Below are 20,138 nucleotides of genomic sequence, written 5' to 3' on the forward strand. Positions count from 1 at the left end.
GAGGCAAGTAGAATGGACAAGAAGTTTGCCAACGGAGGTCCGCGCGTCGATACAGAAAAAAAAGAGGAGAAGATGTAGCGGTGGTAGGGCTGTCGGGACAGGAAGCTAAAGAGGGCGGTTAACAGGAGCTTCGGGGCAATAAGCGACTCTACAAGCTTTGGGAGGCGACGAGAGATGACCGCACAGGAAAAGCCGCACTGGTCAGCAGAAACAGCTCGCAAAAACACGGTCGGCCAGCCTCTTCTCTGCCCCACAGCAGCAGCAGCAGCAGCAACCCCAGGGAAAGCTCCGCCGACCACCCACACACCTAAACCCTACCTACTCCCACCATTTCCCTTCCTACCGGTGGCTGCCCCCTCCTATCGTCCTCGTTCCTTCGCCGTTTCCTCGCTCCTTTCCGCGCCAGCTACCGCCACACGTTAAGGGTTGCTTAGGTAGTTGGTACAGGGGTAGAAGAGAGAACGAACCGGAGGAGTCGGAGGGGTTTGCTCGGTGGCAAGATTACGGCGAAGTTGCGCTCATTTAAATAATGCGCACAATAAAGTATGCAATGGCTAAGAGCGGGGGGTGGGAGTTCGCCTGGGTTCCGTTAGCGCTCGATGTTCCTGTTTCAGGGTAGAAGGGATAGCGCTCCCGGGTGCAGTCACGTACCCTTGAGGAAGGAAGAGAACCCAGACGTTCCTACACGCGCAAACCGTTTCTGCGAACGCCAAAGGTCGCACGCACGCGATCCGATTTTCAGTGTCAATTCGCGAAAACCTCGCCCTTTCGAGTCGAAATTGATTTTTCCGCCCGCGTGGAACTCGAAATCCTCGGGACGTTCATCCCCCGTGGCAGAAACAAACGAAATTTTTAAGCGAACACAACTTTTCGTGCGATATTCGTTGAATTAGAATTAGTATTTGAATCGGAGATTGAAACGTTTTACAGCAGGCAAGTAGAATTATTTAATTAATAATTTCTAAATATATGCACAAGAATCTATAGTATGATTTGTGGACTCTATATTACATGTAAATCAATATAGTTGAAGAGAAGTATAAAAAGAAATGTAAACAGAGACTGAAATCGATGGAACAAAACGATAGTCCGCTTCATATATTAGGGCACGTAAGAATATATGTATAGATAGTTTTAGACAAGTATCTAAGTAAATTATTCGAACTTGTGAAAAATTCAGCATGTTCTTTGCGCGCCGGATCAACTTGGAAGATCGACTAATCTTAAAGCACTCGGCGTGTCTAACTGTCAGAATTACAGTGGGATGTCGAAGGTTTAATAATGGATTTGCCTATATCGGCGATTTAAATTACATATTAATGCCTTACTGTTCGCTTAAAAATATGGCGTTTTTAATAACTTAAAACGTATTTTTGAGAAAATAACCCGTTGTCGACGTCTACCAAATTGAAGGTTGCTCGAAACTTAACGTTATAAATAGCCGTTATCGAGATCTTAATAAATAATAAATATTATACCATAATGATTGTAATTTATGCGCATAGAAATACACATATCGACGTTCCATTTACACAAATTGGTGAATTTATTTTCCAGAAATTGACTGGTATCGATTTCGACATGTTTAATATATTAAAACTTCTATTTCTATAAAAGCAACCCCTATTTCGGTATTAAAGCAATAATCTTTGTTAATAGCCACCGTAGTCAGCGTGTCGTGTAAATTTTCTTTACTTATGTACATATTCTTATAATTGAATGAAACTGGTTTTATTCCTTCGAACGATTGATGAAAAACTCAATATTTAGAATTGACAGACGTTTCGTATCGCAGATTTCTTGTAAGACCACATCGTTTTAAGTATGTTTTTTCAAAGTTACAAAGAAACGCTTGTCCAAGTAGATTTTAAACGAAAATAACAAACGGCTCCTTGCGACCGGATTCAAAAGTTACCGATTTATTTTAATGGCAGATGAACAATTTTTCCGTGAACTTTTGCCTATATCGTAACAACGTGCGCGATTACTTTCGCGTTACCGAAATCTCCTATCGCGTATGTATCAGGAGGGTGAGTTCGAGCGTTCCGCCCCAAAGGTTTCTCCAATCGATTGCGATTCCCAAGGTCATCTAAGTTTTCCGACCATGGACATTGCGTGGAATGACCTGCTTCGATAGGTTACAGGGATTCCGGAATAAATCCCTTCTAGTCGAAGCAAAAGTTTTTTCGGCCAGTAATCTTGCATCTCCGACACCCTAAACTCGCTTTCTTTTCCTACCCTTCTTGCCTCGTACACTGAAATGTGCTCGTTCGTCAGGATGAAATCGAGTATGCCGAGAATGATTCCCGTATACTATTTTCCACCGGTTTTAACAAAACTTTCGCCCCCCGATAATTCGTTTGTTTTGAAGACAATTCCGCCCGTGCACCGAGCACAGTTTAGATTCCAGAAACCTTACCGCGGTAAATAAATTTGTGAAAATTATTCAACGGTATAACGACGAAAGAAGAAATTTGTTAGCATTGTTAGAGATGAAACAAGAGGGACGTCAAAAATAAGAATAGTAAATAATGTATTCGAGGAAACGGGGGTATTCTTTCGCCTACTATGCCCGCCTCGACGGTGTATCTTATGCGAGTAAAGAGGGAGGCGTAAGAACGAACGTAATGAAAAACCGGGGCTGCTTAAATAAAATAAAGCTTGTCGGTATATTATTGGCGAGGGGGTTGCACTTTATCTTCTCTTTACTCTCTTCTGCTCCTCCTTTCGACGGACTTCATTCTTTCAGTTTACTCTTCGTCTAAGAAGGCCTTCCATTTGCTCTATAATGTCATATTTCGCCTCGTAATACTACCGCCCTTAACGATGCAAACACTATGCCCCACTGTCTCATAAACGTCACGTTTTTATTCCAGCCACTCGACCGTGTCGCGCAACTCGACACGTACATTAAAACATCTGTAGCTGCGTCGCTGTATTCTGACACACTTTGTATCGTTTAAAAAATTTTTTATTTACTATCATTTAGTATTTATTAATTTTGTATTTGTCGTGTAAATATGTTCGAAAAGTAATAATTAATAAAACGTATAGAAGTTCGATTATCTTCTGTTATTGTAACGATCGAGGGTGAAAAACGTGAGAAGAAAATTGTGCAGCGAAATCTTTATGATATTAAGTCACCGACTCGTTTATGGCTCTGTCCACCGTGACATAATTGAAATCCAGACTTTACCCCCTTCGTTACGCAATAGCTTTCCTCCTATTCCTGTATCCCCGGCTCGTTCAACAAAAATGACAAATAGCAAGGCAAAGGAGACGTCTAATTTACATATCCACTAATCTCTGCCTCTCTTCGTGTCTCCGGCTCTAATTCCGCGCTAATTCGGCGCCCTGCAGGAAAACGGCAATGAGATTGTCCGAATCCCCTAACGTCTAATTCATTGCGCGAGTAACATTACGTCGCAACATTTACCCCTTTGTGCCCTTAAGGCAAATAAAAAGCAACCTTGTTCCCATGAATGCTACTTTTTCAATCGAGTCTCACTATTATTCAACAATGAACCTCTTACAGTATAATATAATAGTACCACGACAAGCCATAAAGAATGCTCTCGAGTTAATATTCACGACGCAAGAGAAGCGTTATCTATAAATTTCATTTTCATTAATTTACGAGCTCCTCCGCCAAAACTTCTCATTGACAAATTTTAATTCCATCCTGATATATTCTTTCCAGATCTTCGACGAAGGTGTAAGTTTAGTAACAAGAACAGACGAGCAATAAAATTAATAAGCAGAGTTAAACATGGAAACATGAAAGAAAATAATGGGTATCAGGTTAAAGAGGATAGAAGGAAACGTAGTCCGCTCAGGAGAAATTATGGAGTACGAAAACACCGAGGACTATAACTAAACGGAAATAGTAGATTGTAATATCGTGGAATATAATGTTTAAAAGGTAATTATATAATAAATTGGTTAAAAGCGATAAAAATATGAAGGTAGAAAAATAGGAAACAGATTGAGATGTACGAGTGGGAACTACTATGAACCAAATTCGTTTCTTTTCCAAGAATGGGAGGAGGGGGGGCAGAAATTAATAAATATATATGGTAGTTCCTTTTTCGTTTCTTTTGAATGCAATGCACGTTCAAAAAAAAGTAGAAATTGCTATCATTCGTGTTGTAAAAGACTATCTGAGCAGATCTGTTTCCGTCATCAATTTAAACCTATCGATACCTATCGATACTGTATACTCCATCATTATAGTGTTTCCAAATTGGACAATCAATTTGTGCTAATACTAGAGCTGCGGCTGTCAGATATTTGGCAGATGATTATCCTACTTATCCTTTCTATCAGTTTAGAAATTAGAAGACAATAATAATATTGTGTAATATTCGAAGATCAAGTTACTGTCGAAACGGGATTAATAGTATTAATCTAATTGAACGTCGATTAAACTTGAATCAGAGAGTCGTTGCATCTATACTTCGTTCTAATGAAGGATGGAAAGGCACCGCCCCATAAACATTTCGAAATTGTGCAGGTGCTGTCCTTGATTTATGACCGGCAATTAGAATCCGACTACCTTATTTGCCGTCGTTGCCACTAAGAAGCGCCGCCAGCATGTGAACACGACGCATTCTAATCTATGCTCGAAACCCTAATTTCAAACGGACGCCAGATGTTATAGGAACGACAAAAGGAAATGTAAAATATAAATATAATATTTATCTCGTTGGCAAACTTTTGATATTTCCTAAACAAATATCGTCAACTACCAAAAAGGTCGGTCTTAGACACGAGACGTTTATCATTTTAAGAAACTTAGTATCGAAAAATAATCTTAAGAAGAGGTAGATCTGGTCACGTTCGAGCGCGAATAATTTCGTGGAATTTGAAATTACGCGGACCCGTAGGAACCGATCGACGCGAGAAGAAATGAATTCGTACTTCCGGCGATAAGGAAGGAAAGTACGTTACACGCAGAATTAATAATGTAAATTGTGTAATGAGACTATGCTGTAAGCGGATTATAGAATCCGAGGGTGAAGTCGACGTCGGAAGGAGACAAATGAAGAGAGATGGTTTGCGGGAACTGGAAATGCAATATTCCGCGAAAACCGTCACCGTGGGGATCGCAAAATAAATAGATATACGTGGTTGGCGTTCCTCAGCCAATTCGAGAACTTCGTCATCAACGAAGAAGAATATTCACCGTAATTGTCGACGAACAATAATTCCATTTCAATACGAAGGCGTTGAAAACGAAAATCAATTTCCTTGTGTTAGAAAAGCTTCTATTTGAACAACGTAAGGTTCCTTTTCTAATTACGTTTTTGTCTGTAGTAACATCCTTCGACTTATCTTACGTTTAAGTTAGATTGTAAAACAGCTTCGTTCTCTGTTTCTCGTTAAATAAAATAATTTACATATTTCATCTCTCCACCTATAATCTGACACAATGTAACAATCAACGCAGATCTGATGTTAATTAATAACTCAATAATTCGAGAAACACTGGTCTTTTATAGCTAATCCAGCCCCGATCCCCTGGTCCCGGCAGTATTCACCGAAGAAAATGCAGCGTGCTTCGATAAATTCGTCGTTGCGGAAAAAGCGATTGTTTTCCCAACGAGGCTGATAAGGACAGAGACGGAAATGAGTAAAAGTAGGGGAGGGGAAATAACCCGACGGAAAGCTCCAAGAAAGGCAGAAGGAGCAAGAGAAGGAGGTGGAGACGACGCAGCATAGGAGGACTTGAGGGAGAGATGGCCCGGCGTTCATTGGACATTTATCCAATTAACCGATTCGAGTCGAGTAACCGGGGGTCAGGAGATCGTTCGGATACCTAACAGTTGCAATACCTATACAGACGACGCACACGCCTTGGTGCGCCGAGCATACCAATAATAGATACGCGGCGTACGTACGGAAGACGAGAAAGCTCGGTTACGTAACGTCGAATGTTGATCTGTTATGTTTAATTACGGAAGCTGATATTGACGGGTCGGTATGTACGGCGACGGAGGTGGAGGAATCGTCGGATCGACGAGGACAGAGGGATCGGATCCAGTCCTAGTTGCTTGTTCGTGAAGTCACCCCTTTCTCTGCGTGGGGTTGGCTTCGAAAAGGGGTTCGGTAGCAAAACTACTGAGGCGCTCGGGCACTGTCGAACGAAATGGCCAGCAATATTGTCGTCGTGGTTCGGGGGATTTGCGTGGGGCAGATCGACGAAGAGGAGGGAAGGGGCTCGAGTGACATGGGAAATTAATTATACGCTCCTGAAAGTCCTGACCTCCGCTCGGACACCCAAAACAGATCGCGGTCTGTCTCTAAGCGGCCTTCCGTTCTATTCTTTTACGATAATAAAAATAATTCGATCCACTCTGTACATGCCTCATCCGCCCGTTAGTTCGACAGTGACGTTTTGGGGGGAAATTCAGATAATACGCTTTAGTTCGTTCTTCGACCCTCCGCGCTCCAAGAATTCTCTTTAATACGAGCGAGAATTTTGTGGTAACGTTTCTGAAATTAAAAATATTCTCTTTCGTTGTAGCCTTAATATTTTTACGTTTTATTTTAAACTCCTGGAATTCATGCCAGAATTTTGTCAAATGAAGTATCAATTTAACCTATTGTCCTGTGTAACGTAAACTCGCTTGAACGTTTCGATAGTTGTCGTGGATTTATAAACGCGTTAATACAGGGTAAATAAAACGTTCTATTCTTGCCTATAGAGTGATACGAGTTCGAATCTCGCGAACGAGTAAAAATAAAAATAAATGTGCCCGTATCGTGAGAGATAGAAATAAAGACTGATTCAAAGCTCGGCGAACACGGCACCCTGAGAGTACATCCGGGGATCCATTACCCGGATCTTGGAGTTCAACTGTGCGAAACGACCACAAGATTTGTGTTTTCACTTTTGCCCGGGGATATTCCGCCTAAAAATGCTTCCTCCCTTTAACGTCGAGCCCGCGATCGTGACGGAGAGCAGAGCAAGTTAAACAATTTTTTAAATAAAAACCCTGAAACCGTGCTAGGGCATGCGGGGGAATCTCACCATGGTATTCTTTGTCGCGAGCCATCGACATCAAGTTTATCGGTCGTTCTATGCACGAAATCTACGAAAAGGAAAAAAGACGATTTGTTCAGAAATATGTCGGCTTTTATATATCGTTATGGAGCATACACGTGGGGAACGACGTCGTAGCCACCACCACCTACCAACTTTCTATCTCCTTTCTCATACTTTACCACCCTACCTAGCACACATACGCTCCGAATATTTATTTTTATTACAATCCGTATACTCCTGAGTCAACAGTTTCTTTCGAAAGGTACGAATCGATTTCAGCCGAGTCAACGGGGGAAAAAAAAAGAATGTATAACTCGGAGAAATATTTTATTGGACAACGCGCACTCTCGTCGCGTAATCTTTATTTATCCCCCGACGAAATCAACGTTCCCGATGCTTTCGTCGTTCCTTTCATAAATAAAAGAGCCGGTAACGACTGGAGCTGAAATAAATTTTTCGCGTTCGCATTATATCGCTTTAATGTTTTTGAGAAGGCACTCCCTGCAAAGTTAGCGGCTACTAGCGGGTCCAGTAAATCTTACACCCTGAACCACCCCCACCCCGAAGCATCCCTAAAACCTCCCTCGACTGCCTAGCCATTCTTATTCCCTCGTTACTCGCAGCTTCGCTCGAGGCGGCTCTCTCCTTATTATATCGTCTTTCCACGCCATAAAATCGGAAAAGAATTTCACTCCCCAAGACAATAGGAACTAATAAATTTGATTACTGATTACGCTTGCGAATTTTTTCGATTAAAAAGTAATCGCAACATAAAGCGGAATTGCGTTTTATTTTACAATTTTCTTTTATCGTTGATTTTATCGATGATAATTCTATACGAAAGGCAAAACAGTTTAAAAATTGTATTTTGCAAAAGGAAGTATCTTGAAAATAATATCACCAATTTCGATAACCATCTCTCGGTACAAACGCAAACGGAAAGAAAATGAAATGAGATTTTAGGGGTAAGTTCAATATAAAGTTTGACAACCTAAATCTTCGGTAGCCAAGCTTATACTCCGTAATATCATAATATACTAACATCATGAAAGCAAGCTGGTATAATTAAAGTGGAAATATCTTTAAAATAGCCGCAGGTAATGCCAGTCAAAAATCACCCCTCGATCTATCCAAAATTTCAACCCACTGTTCATAAACTCTGAAATTACAAGAGCAATGTTCGTGAATGTTTAAAAATATTTGTCATTTGTATTGCAAATCATTTCATTAAACGCTGCAAATATATTATAACTGTAATAAAATCATTTATCTTACCGCTGTTATTAAAATTATAATAGAAATTTACTATTAGTACATTCATACATATCTTTAGAAAAAAATTAATTTTATCAAGATGAAACGTTGAATATATGTCAGCTAATATACAAATAATGCTTCACGTATTTTTTAATTTAACAATGTAATTTTAGCTGAAAATGTCTCGAAGAAGGGTCGAAACTTTCATGTTCTGAATAAACTTATATGTGACATTTAATTTTACAAACATTGCTCTTTTATCTTTTGTAAAGACTAGAAACAAAGTCAAATGAGTAACAAATATATTTTAGAATCTACCTACAATATCAGTAGTAAATACATTCACTTCAAGAAACTACAGTTACTGGCAGTCGTTACGTGATTTATGGTTACATTCTGGTAGGATTCTGGATGATACCTTCAATACATAAGTGACCAACTCCAAATAACTATTTATTTTTGAATGTCCTATTTTATCTATTATCTATTAATTTTCAGGTCGGTATGGCAGTCAGATTCGGCCACGAAAGTCCATAAGGTAAAGGTCTACTCGTATACCTCGTCTGTGGCCCCACCCTGGTCCGTACAGCTTCCATTTCGTAAAAAAAAAAGAGTTCCTGTGATTCCGTTTCCTACCATAAGAAGCGCTATGGTCGTTTTCTACAATCTGATGGTAACATTGCGGATGATACCGAAATGATAATAGGGTAGAGAAATGGGGAGAAATATACCTGTGATCGGAACGTACGAATGTTTTCTATTTGTCAAAATAGGGTAATTTTATTTAGAATTAAAATCCTGTATTTTCAATGTTAGAAAAGTATTGCACGATATGTTCACAAACCAGGTATACGAGTAGACCTTTCCCCCAATGTATTTTTTTGGCCCATTTTTCTGTGGCTCTAGAACCCCATTACCATTTTCGTGTCACTCGCAACATTGCCAACAGGTTACACAAATGAACACAGGAGGAAATGAGACAGGAATTCTCCAGATTTTTAACGGAATGGAAACTGTATGGTTCAGACTTTAACGCGACATTAATGCAATCCGAAGTTAGTTCGTATACGCAACACTACCCTGAAAAAAAACGCGAAAAATTTTCATCGTCCGCAACGCTAAAAGTAATCGCGATAAATTCAAATTATGCACAACGCTATTTTTAAAACAAACGCGATCATTTGAATTTCGGAACACTAACGCAAACCACGATCTACCCCAAAATACTGGCTGTTGATCTGAAAAACTACAAATACTACAAATACAGGCGAATATAGTGACGCAGTACGAACATGGAATAACTCTCCATTCTCATCCGAAGATGAAAATGAACAGCCATTTGTTGCAGCCCACTCTTGAAACAATTTGTCAGGGCCTCTTCGACTCCAAAGAGTCTCTTCTTTCTTCGGCGGTCCTGCCAACGCCTGAAACTTAAGCCTAGGCTCGAGATTCCGTGCAATACGTTGTCGGAACAAGTGCGGAGAAACTCGAGCGGGACGAGCGTTTCGGGGAACCTACCGCGAACGAACGCGACCGCGAAGAGCGACTGTGAAGCCGCGTGATTCCAGGAATCGAAAGTAAAACCAAAACAAACGGAACAATTCGTTTGAATCGGCTAACGTTTCGACTCCTCAAATCGAACTACAGGCACAGGACCTGTACAGTCCTGCCCTGACCCTACCTACTTACATCTAACACACATACCAGAAACCAAGTTACCTACCTACTTAACCCTATATTTAAAAAATTGCAAAACTCATTCTCACAAACATGCGCTCCACGGTTCTCACACATAATGTCCGGGAGCAAAAGCCTACACTAGAGAGGACGCCCCAGGGTTCCTCCGACACCCGAACATTCCACACAACTTTCATACTCTAATGTTTACGTACCAATACCTGAAATCAACTGACAAAGGCTAGTGATCATTGCGTATCTTTATTATATGTATACATATACATTATGTTATTTTAATGTAATCGAATCATTGATAAAGTATGTTATTGTACGAATGAAATAAAATATTATATTATTGCATAAATGATCGTGATCGAATTCTTCAGTTTATTTCTCAAGATCAAGAAGTCATTTATATTTCTATTAAATGTTTTGTATTATGATGTACGTGTATGCAACAAATATGTACAAGGTCATATAAAATTATCTTTGTGAATTATAATGAATTTTTTAAACGACGTAATTCCACAGCCTAACCACAAACACACACATGTGGCAATTACGTCGCGCACGATACACTAGCGCAATGTTAGTCGCATATTTATATTATTAGATATTTTTATAAACTAAGTCATCGTGCCCATTGCTTCCACTCGCGCAAGTAGCACCTGGGCACTTGGGTGAGATTAGGCAATGAACACGGAAAGGTATCCTGAAAATCCTGAACTAGAAAGAGTGGTTAATAGATAATAGAGACGGTATTTTTCAATTCATTTCCAGTTAAAATAACTCAACTTTTTGTTTGAATGTATTAAAAACAAAACACGTTAATATTAAAATATGAAAAATGTTATTATTAAAGAAAATTATTGTAATTAAAATTTAATTATGTAAAAGGAAATACTTTAATGAAGTATTAATATTATTTATTTAGTATTTGTTTAAATAATTTTAATGAACTATTAATTCAAATATTCAAATAGCCTCGGTCGATTCTGTCGTCAAAGTAAATTTAAAGAAAAATGAAAATAGTATACAATGCTTGTTACTTTGACTCAAAAATCTACCAGTCGCGATTTGTCTTTTTGTACATAAATTGAAACATTAAATTTTTCAATACGTAAGCCTTTGGTATCTTTCATACAAAGTCATCAAGTTACATTTGAATGTGAGACATGAACAATTTAAAAAACAATCAGTATTCAAATTAAATAATCATCATTGAATATGTGATGTAATTATAACTCAAAGAATTTCCATATTCAATTTATATTATATTATAACTAATTTATATTATAACCATTAGTTACTCTATGTTATATTTTCATGTCATATTAAAAATCGTGAAGTACAAAAAGACCCTAGCCTAAACTACAAAATAAAACATTGTACATATGTATGTATGTGTATGTTCCTACGCACGGGTGCAAAAAATACCCGCGATCACTATATTCGCCAAAAATACCAAGTATACAACCAGTCACCCGTGTTGATTCGGACCTTTCGTCCTACAACATGATGAGGGACCGGAGGAACAAAAATCACATGCGACTCACCAATTGTAGAATGCAAGTACCCGGGACGACGATGTTGGCTAGTAGAAGTCATCAGCAAAGTCATCAGTGAAGTCAGCAACGAAGTCAGCATCAATGTCAGCAGCGAAATCATCGTCGAGTTTCTCTGGATCCACAAGTACGATGATGAAATGTCAAGATCCTGTAGAAAGAAAGAGTAAATGTTTTAACGAAAAGGTTTCTACCATATTTGAAAACTTGATGCAGGAAAATTTGAATCAAACAATTTTTTTTAAGCGTACTCGGAACAAAATACGAAGGATACTTACATTTTTTCGCACGTGGGCATCGCCAAATACTCCTTTTCGCATAGATACAGGTTTCCTGTCGAAACGTGTTCACAAACTCTCAAAGCATTATGGCGTCGCGTCGATTGCGTGACCGTAGTTTCACCGTAGTTTGACGGTACTTGAGCGTCTCATGTCTTTGAACTGTAATTTTGACTGTAACAGAAATAAAACACAAATTTGTTAACAGACACTTATTAATATTGTATAATGCATCGATGGAGAATGACGAAGAGAATAGAAACGCTTAAAAATGAAAAATACGTTTGACTGTAATGAAGCGTCCCATGCATTTGAATTGTAATTACGGGCTCTAACAGAAATAAAACACAAATTTGTTAACAGACACTTATTAATATTGTATAAATGCATCGATGGAGAATGACGAAGAGAATAGAAACGGTTAAAAATAACAAATGAGTACCTAATTAGCCGTGAAGCTGTCAACGCACTTATCACACCACTTTCCAGGCGAAGAATGACGAACAGGATCGGGCACGCTCCCGCGCGAGGAGTGGGGAGTGGGGTGAGGGAGTCACGCAGTCCGTCTCGACTCTTGATGTGTATCTTCGAAATAAAGGTTAAACCTTATATCTCGAAGAACTGAAAATAAATAAAATTAAGACATGAAGAAAATAAAATTAATATAAAAAGATATCAAACAAACAATTAATTAATGATTTATAATCTTTATACTCCTGTGACGTCACAATGAGAAGCTGTCATTGGTTCATCTAATATCGATCTGTTATTGGTTGCATATGTAACTAGATCAATTAACATATATTAATTCTAACCATATAATGTGTAAGTATTAACTTTCAATCTAAATTTCAATCAGTTTTTCATATAAATGTTTCTTTTGTTTCTACTAAATTTTCTAAAGATATTTGTTTTAATTCTCACTAGATTACCAACCTTCTTTGACGCGGTGTCGATAACATTGAACTCCACACAGTTTTGGTAAGAAGTTTTCTACAGGCATAAACGAAGTGTGAAGTAGAAGTTGCACGCAATATGTTTGTCGTAACACACGGATTAAGGGCACAGACAATGCTTAGTATAGACGCATAAAGCAACTGTGTTTGTGTCACGCAGACCAGGAATTCATGAGTCCATCTCCAAGATGAAGTCGAGAGGCCGGCGTCCGAGAATATAAACACAGCCCGATCGAGCTTTCAAAAGATAAGAAACGTCTCGCATCATTGTCCTTGGCTTAGGAATGCTAACAATGGTAAGAATAAAATTACGTTTAAAGAATATTATAGAATACACAAGAAATAGGTACAGTATTAGGAACAGTATTTAGTGGGAGTCCTATGACGCAAAAGAAAAACATCGTGAAAAATGAACATTTTGTATATTTTATACATATTATTTGTCTATTGTTGTATTCACACAATTTGTATGAAAAGCTTTTATTAAAATAGTGATAATTAATATATTTCAATCGATCTAGCTATTTATGCGTCGATTAACTGATCGATATTCGATATTCAAGCAGCGCCTGTGATTGGCTGTTACTCATTGTGACGTCACAAGCATATAAAGACAATAAATAATTAATTAATTGTTTGTCCGATATCTTTTTGTATTTATTTTATGTACTTACTTTATTTCTTTTCAATTATTCGAGATATAAGTTTAACCTTTTCTTCCGAAGTGCAGATTGAGAGTCGAGACGTTGGACTACGTGACCATCTCACCCCGCTCCCCCCACCCGTTGCCCCCGCGCGGTAGACGTGTTCGTTCCTGTCTGTCATTCGTCCTCTGGAAATTCGTGTGATGAGGTGTAATGACAGGCTGCGTCCAATGAGATACGTAATTTTTAATTTCTGTCATTTTAATGTTCCAAATCACTCATAGTACTTTCCTTTACTGTCTGTCGGTGCTTTCATTTAATATTAATACGTTTCTGACGTTCAAGTCAATCGGAATCGCGAAAAATGTTTGATCTGTTTCGTACGTGCTCTTCCTATACGTAATCGTCGTCAATTATGATGCCTGTAAACGTAATTAACGATTTATGGACCATATTTCGGGTTCAGTCAATGTTTAATTAAGTTATAGGTACATTTATTTTAACGCATTGGATCGTAATATGTGTTTTATTTCTGTTGCAGATTTTGATTGTTCGAGTTCGACTGGAAGGGACGCTACCGGCACACAAACGACGCCATGTTTGGAAATGGCAAATGGAAAGAATTGAATATGAAATATTGGGAAAATCAACTTCGTTATAACAAGTGAGTATGCATTTATATACATATGATTACATATTTTTGTGTTTTTATCGGTAAAATTTAATACTAAATATATAAATAGACAGGACTGTGTGATTACTTAATTATTTTTAAATTTCTAATTTCAGGTTTTTTTTTCAGAAATTTTGATGACCGCGCGCAATGCGGTCGGTAGAAGCACAGTTTGTTGCGTAGATTAGTTGATTGTTTCTCGAAGCACAGTTGCTTCGAGTAGAGTTTCGTTCATGCTTTAGGCAAACGCGAAGGTCGACTCAGTGTATATTGCGTATTTGTATGTTTTTTCCAGAGCGTCGTGGCTCTTAGCTTTCGAAATCGCGACAGTAGAGCCTCTTGTTCGCCGACTTTGATTTTCGGTCGCGTTAGTTTATCATTTTCTTTAATATTTTTTTCCATTATTACTTTGAAAAGCAGAGTAACTCGTTACCGGTATTAGAATCAGTGCATCACTGAAGAGGAGTTTTGGGCGATGCTCCACGAGTAAAAAATGTAAGTATTGCTCAGTTTTGAGCATGTAGATATTTTTATATTAAATTACGAATTGTTTTTAATTTTTACGGTAGATTATAATTGTTTCCTTATTCTTTACAGTTTCTAGATTTCATCCCCACATCCTGACAACCAGCAGGACCATGCATACGATTTCGTTGATGACTACACGTGGAAGCAGCATTGCAGAGGTCTACCTAGAGGTTTATCGTAGTCAACGGTTGGTGAGTTGCATGTGTTTTTGTTCCTCTGGTCCCCAATCATGTTGTAGGACGAAAGGTCCGAATCAACACGGGTGACTGGTTGTATACTTGGTATTTTTGGCGAATATAGTGATCGCGGGTATTTTTTGCACCCGTGCGTAGGAACATACACATACATACATATGTACGTTTTATTTTGTAGTTTAGGCTAGGGTCTTTTTGTACTTCACGATTTTTAATATGACATGAAAATATAACATAGAGTAACTAATGGTTATAATATAAATTAGTTATAATATAATATAAATTGAATATGGAAATTCTTTGAGTTCTAATTACATCACATATTCAATAATGATTATTTAATTTGAATACTGATTGTTTTTTAAATTGTTCATGTCTCACATTCAAATGTAACTTGATGACTTTGTATGAAAGATACCAAAGGCTTACGTATTGAAAAATTTAATGTTTCAATTTATGTACAAAAAGACAAATCGCGACTGGTAGATTTTTGAGTCAAAGTAACAAGCATTGTATACTATTTTCATTTTTCTTTAAATTTACTTTGACGACAGAATCGACCGAGGCTATTTGAATATTTGAATTAATAGTTCATTAAAATTATTTAAACAAATACTAAATAAATAATATTAATACTTCATTAAAGTGTTTCCTTTTACATAATTAAATTTTAATTACAATAATTTTCTTTAATAATAACATTTTTCATATTTTAATATTAACGTGTTTTGTTTTTAATACATTCAAACAAAAAGTTGAGTTATTTTAACTGGAAATGAATTGAAAAATACCGTCTCTATTATCTATTAACCACTCTTTCTAGTTCAGGATTTTCAGGATACCTTTCCGTGTTCATTGCCTAATCTCACCCAAGTGCCCAGGTGCTACTTGCGCGAGTGGAAGCAATGGGCACGATGACTTAGTTTATAAAAATATCTAATAATATAAATATGCGACTAACATTGCGCTAGTGTATCGTGCGCGACGTAATTGCCACATGTGTGTGTTTGTGGTTAGGCTGTGGAATTACGTCGTTTAAAAAATTCATTATAATTCACAAAGATAATTTTATATGACCTTGTACATATTTGTTGCATACACGTACATCATAATACAAAACATTTAATAGAAATATAAATGACTTCTTGATCTTGAGAAATAAACTGAAGAATTCGATCACGATCATTTATGCAATAATATAATATTTTATTTCATTCGTACAATAACATACTTTATCAATGATTCGATTACATTAAAATAACATAATGTATATGTATACATATAATAAAGATACGCAATGATCACTAGCCTTTGTCAGTTGATTTCAGGTATTGGTACGTAAACATTAGAGTATGAAAGTTGTGTGGAATGTTCGGGTGTCGGAGGAACCCTGGGGCGTCCTCTCTAGTGTAGGCTTTTGCTCCCGGACATTATGTGTGAGAACCGTGGAGCGCATGTTTGTGAGAATGAGTTTTGCAATTTTTTAAATATAGGGTTAAGTAGGTAGGTAACTTGGTTTCTGGTATGTGTGTTAGATGTAAGTAGGTAGGGTCAGGGCAGGACTGTACAGGTCCTGTGCCTGTAGTTCGATTTGAGGAGTCGAAACGTTAGCCGATTCAAACGAATTGTTCCGTTTGTTTTGGTTTTACTTTCGATTCCTGGAATCACGCGGCTTCACAGTCGCTCTTCGCGGTCGCGTTCGTTCGCGGTAGGTTCCCCGAAACGCTCGTCCCGCTCGAGTTTCTCCGCACTTGTTCCGACAACGTATTGCACGGAATCTCGAGCCTAGGCTTAAGTTTCAGGCGTTGGCAGGACCGCCGAAGAAAGAAGAGACTCTTTGGAGTCGAAGAGGCCCTGACAAATTGTTTCAAGAGTGGGCTGCAATAAATGGCTGTTCATTTTCATCTTCGGATGAGAATGGAGAGTCATTCCATGTTCGTACTGCGTCACTATATTCGCCTGTATTTGTAGTATTTGTAGTTTTTCAGATCAACAGCCAGTATTTTGGGGTAGATCGTGGTTTGCGTTAGTGTTGCGAAATTCAAATGATCGCGTTTGTTTTAAAAATAGCGTTGTGCATAATTTGAATTTATCGCGATTACTTTTAGCGTTGCGGACGATGAATATTTTCGCGTTTTTTTTCAGGGTAGTGTTGCGTATACGAACTAACTTCGGATTGCATTAGTGTCGCGTTAAAGTCTGAACCATACAGTTTCCATTCCGTTAAAAATCTGGAGAATTCCTGTCTCATTTCCTCCTGTGTTCATTTGTGTAACCTGTTGGCAATGTTGCGAGTGACACGAAAATGGTAATGGGGTTCTAGAGCCTCAGAAAAATGGGCCAAAAAAATACATTGGGGGAAAGGTCTACTCGTATACCTGGTTTGTGAACATATCGTGCAATCCTTTTCTAACATTGAAAATACAAGATTTTAATTCCAAGTAAAAATACCCTATTTTGACAAATAGAAAACATTCGTACGTTCCGATCACAGGTATATTTCTCTCTATTTCTGTACCCTATTATCATTTCGGTATCACCCGCAATGTTACCATCAGATTGTAGAAACCGACCATAGCGCTTCTTATGGTAGGAAACGGAATCACAGGAAATCTTTTTTTTTTGATTTTGTATTCAGCGGTCGGTCAACAGGATTCTCCCTGTTCTACCGTCGATTAGTAGAAAATTCCCAATGGAAAAGTATTATCGAGACGTCTATAAAGATGTGTACGAACTGCATTTGTTGTGATTCCGAGAGATACATAGCTGAGAAGGTTTTGAATATCTGACAAAATGTAAATGTTACGAACAAATTTTGACCTGGAGAATTACGTTTAATAATAGTACAGAAGTCACAGGTATTGTGTGAATATTAATAATACAAATAATGCATGAAAATACGTTGACCACGCGTTCCTGCGTCGATTGCAAACCAATTAGTCGACGCAATGATTCATCGTTCGGTTTTTTTTCGAGTATCAGCGTGACTCAATTTATCCGCGACGAGGCGAACAAGAAGCAAAGTGGCGCGCGAGTTCATCATCCGTTGGAGATAAATTGCTCCACCACCCTGTCTCTATTAAATCTTTTCCCCATAAACTAAACGAAGATTTGTGGTCCTCTGGAGATTAATGTTTAGTTAGTCGCGTTCCCCCGATGTCGAAGTTCACCGACGCTATTGAGTTTGCATCAGTGACTTCGTTTGATGACTGTCGTGGCCGCTTATTTCCAGAATTGTAATGAAATACTTCCCAAATCAATAACAATTTCTTTCAATCCTTTAACGCTCACATTTTTCTACTTAACCTGCCAAAAATGATCAGTTTACTTCTATTTTGTCTTTTTTTCATTGGGTTTTGCAATCGTATCGACTGCTTGATTATCAACGATTAGATTATTTTACACTATTTTGAATAAAAGTTTGGATGTTCTTAGAAACTTTTCAACCTGATTAAAGCTAGAAAGTTTCACTTTAATCTCATGCCCCCATATTGTAAGGATTGTGACGACACCACCCGCACTCACTACTAGAGGGATACACACAACCTTTACCTCTCTCACAAGTACTCAAGCGATCGTCTATTATTACCTACGCTGTCGTTTATAAGTATTTGCCCACCCTCCAAGTATCTACTTTGCTAAGGCAATAAAATACAAATTTTTTATCCCACGAATACTTGCATATTATTGCTTACGCTTAATTACATAAAAAATGCTCAATTTGTTGTAACAATATGAACATCAATCTACGCGATAGCTATCGACGATCTAATTAATTAATACGTTTTCCGACGACCACCAGTCGCATCGGGTCGAGGCTTTCGCGAAGCATCGAGATGACTCAACGCGAGTAAAAATACATCAGCAGGAAGAAGCAGCCTTTCCCGCGTCGACTTATCGAGAAAACTTTCCCGTCATGGCACCGATGTTTCGCCGCAGGATGTTACAAAGTCTCCCCGATAAGCGATGAGATTCCTGAAACTCTTCAATCCTATCTGGCCGGTCGAAAACACTGAGCTGTCCATTAAAATGATTGCTCGCGCGACAAGACCACGGTCGCTACAGAGAGAAAGAAATATCACTCACTGATTAAGGGGATATAGCCCCGCAAGAGGGTGTCGACGATATCTCTGTAAACATAAATTTATACGTAAAAAACTTTATACAAATTGAATGTACAATAGTATTTGAACGATTCAACCTCAAGCATACATTACAATGAAAACATTGAAACATGATTTTTAAATCTATTTCAACATTGTACGAGGCAAAAATTTACGAAAAAATTTAAAAAGAGAAATGATTGATGGCTCAACGAACGAGGAATCGATATCCATAGTTTCTCGACGTTCAGACACCCCGATGCAGACTGTTCGTTCAATAAAAACACAATTTCCTCAACGAAGACAATTGGAAAATGTCTGGGAAAGTGGTGGATTTAAGAAAACAACAATTAGACAAAACAGGAAAATTCATCGTTTATTGGTTGTGGATCCAAGAAAAACTACTGTTTGATATTCGTGCACAAATGTAATTTTAGGAATCGTTAGTTCAATAAATACACAATTTCTTCAACGAGGACAATTAGAAAACACGTGAAAAAGTGGTGGATTTAAGAAAACAACAATTAGACAAAACAGAAAAATTCATCGTTTATTGGTTGTGTATCCAAGAAAAATCCACAAATGTTAGTTTACGAATCATTTGTCATCTTAACATCATTTAATCTTTATGGACGACATAGTGTTGTAAAACTATTAATATATGAAATGAAAAGGAAGGCCTAACATTGTACATATATCAAAATTTCTCTGACAGTTACGTGAGATTATTTAACCCGTTTAAAAGGTCACCTTTAATAGAAAATCTCAATAATGAACACGTTAAATAGGAAAAACACGTTCTGCTGTTTGGTTATCGATATCAATGAATGCACAAAAGCAACGATAATGCACTCCGTCAATATTGTTAGAATTAGAAAACAATAAGTATCTCTACGAGAATTATCATATTCGTAGAATAGTCGAAATTACGGAGAATTCAACGTAATCGTCCAAACTCCAAACAAAGTTTCGACGATTTGCCTGTTTGTTCCGAAAATTGTCGTCGCATTAGACGCGTAATCGTGGTCGTCGGAGACAACGGTATTATTTTAGGTGAAATCCACGAAAGCATTGTTTCGAATGGAAATGACTGCTTTACCTCTTTCCTAACCCGCTTTCTCCCGACGTTACAGTCCTGAACGTCCGAGTTCCGGCCAGATAAGCTGTTTTCCATGATTCACGGATCTAGCTGGTCGATCAACGCGTCTCGCGAAT

The sequence above is a fragment of the Colletes gigas genome, unplaced genomic scaffold (genome assembly GCF_013123115.1).
Source record: "Colletes gigas isolate AHSC1104 unplaced genomic scaffold, ASM1312311v1 Colletes_gigas_Sc00031, whole genome shotgun sequence".
Lineage (NCBI taxonomy): Eukaryota > Metazoa > Arthropoda > Insecta > Hymenoptera > Colletidae > Colletes > Colletes gigas.